The following is a 2,239-nucleotide window of genomic DNA, read 5'->3' on the forward strand; positions in this document are numbered from 1 at the left end:
AGCCCGGCCTGCGCGCGAAGGGCCACGGAACTTGTAGTGCGCGAGCTGCGGGCCGCACGCGCAGACGGGGCCGTCGGACCTCAGCCCCCGACCTGCACCGCGCGCCGCCGAGGGGGCGAGCCCGCCGATGCCTCCTGGGAGTTGTAGTCCCCGGGGACCTTGCTCCCGAAAGTGCCTAGGACTCCGCCGAGAAGAGCAAGCTCTCCTCGGGGCCGCTGGCTAACCGAAAAGGATGAGGCTAGGTGACCAGAAGGAGGGGATGAGGAAGAGAAAGTCTCCCGAGGAGCTGCGGCTTCCGGGAGGAAACGCCAGAAACCCTAGGATGGACGGGAAGGTGGGGGAGGATGACGGGTACCCTGTCAGCGTGAATTTCCTGTGTGTGCACGCCTGCGGTCACGTGCGCGCGGGCCTTTAAAGGAATAGCGGCGGCGCCCTGTGAGCCGCGCGAGGCTGGAGGCCTGGGTTTTCTGCCTCCAGGAACCAGAGACCCTAAAATCTTTAGGATAGCACCCTCGTGGCCCATTGGGTTAGACACTGGGCTGCTTGCTTACTGCAAGGTGGGCGGTTCAAACCCACCCGCTACTCTGAGACCTGTCTGTTTCCCGCCAAGGTTTGCAGTTTGGGAAATTCTAGAGAACCGTCCTGTAGGGTCGGTGTGAATCGGAGTCACCGGGGTGGGGTGGGGGTGGATTCACACCTTTGGGAAGTTTAGTGGCTTTGTTGTTGGGAGGAATAAAGTGGGACCTGAACCGCTGTGATGGTTTGGACCACATTCTGGGCAATTCCAAAGGAAGTTAGGTTTCACTCAGTTGGAATGTAAAAGCTGAGGAAGTACGAGGTCCCTCAATGGATGTCAAATCTTCTTTTAACTGTTAACCCTTAATTAAGGGAATACAGGCAGTCCCCAGATTACCCATACCTAAATCGGTCAGAACAGTTAGGTGTGGCTTAGATTTATATCTATCGCCAGACAAATGTGTACCTTCTTGTGTAGTACGTGGTGTACCTTTATTTGAGGAGCCTCCGTGTTCCAGTAGTTACCATTAGGCTGTTAACTGCAAAGTCAGCACCAGAAACCCATGCTCTGCTCCACAGCAGAAATAGCCTCTCTCGTAAAGAGTGCCCGTCTCAGAAACCCTCAGGGGCAGTTCTACCCTGCCCTACTGGATCACTAAGTGTCGGAATGGACTCAGTGGCAGTGAGGTTTAGTTTGAGGTACCTTTATATGCATTAAATAACACTTCTGGGGGGGAAACTTCTGGACCCCTCTTTAGCCTAGTATGGAAAGTAATTACGTAGTTGATGCTCACCGCAAAGTAGTGCCTGTTCATGGGAACCATGTAGTGCCTGAAAGTTTTTCTATAATAGGTTTGTCATTCAGGGGTATATATCAGAACAACACTTTTAACCTGAGGACTTCCTATAATATGAATTCATTTAAAGACACTAACGTCCTTTTTGCACCCTGCCCCATCACCACCACCTCCCAAGAAAGCATTACCCTGGAATCAACTCAACTGCTGCATGTGTCAGGGTAAAATGGTCTTCCCTAAGAGTTTTCAAGGCCGGATCCTGCAGAAGTAGATCCCTAGGCCTTCCTGTTGAGGTATCTCTGAGGGGAATTGACCCTCCACGCTTTTGGGTCGTAGCCAAATGCATTAATTGTATCCTCTAGGGACTCGGCAACCCAGAGGAATATTAACTAAGGTGTGGATAACGATTTCCCTAAGCTATGGGACTTGGGAGGGAGCCCTCCGGGGGCAGTGGTTACATCTTGGGCTGCTAACCACAAGGTCAGCATCTCAAAACCAGCAGCTGCTCCCCAAGAGAAAGAAGAAACTTTCTACCCCCATAATTAGAGTCTTAGATATTCATGGGGCAGTTCTACCTTGTCCTGTAGCAGCGGTTCTCAACCTGTGGGTCGCAACAGTTGAACGATCCTTTCACATGGGTTGCCCAATTCCTAACAGTAGCAGAATGACAGTGATGAAGTAGCAGCAAAAATAATTTGATGGTTGAGGGTCACCACCACATGACGAACTGTATTAAAGGATTGCGGCATTAGGAAGGTTGAGAACCACTGTCCCATAGGGTCGCTTTGAGTAGGCATCAGCTCAATAGCAGAGAGTTTAATTTTGGGGGGCCCAGATGACTTGGTGGGTTACATGTTGGACTGATAACTGTGAGGTCAGCAGTTCAAAGGCATTAGCTCCTCCTCAAAAGAAAAATGAGACTTTTT

The sequence above is a fragment of the Echinops telfairi genome, unplaced genomic scaffold (assembly GCF_000313985.2).
Source record: "Echinops telfairi isolate 266 unplaced genomic scaffold, ASM31398v2 ScPeMD7_23;HRSCAF=83, whole genome shotgun sequence".
Lineage (NCBI taxonomy): Eukaryota > Metazoa > Chordata > Mammalia > Afrosoricida > Tenrecidae > Echinops > Echinops telfairi.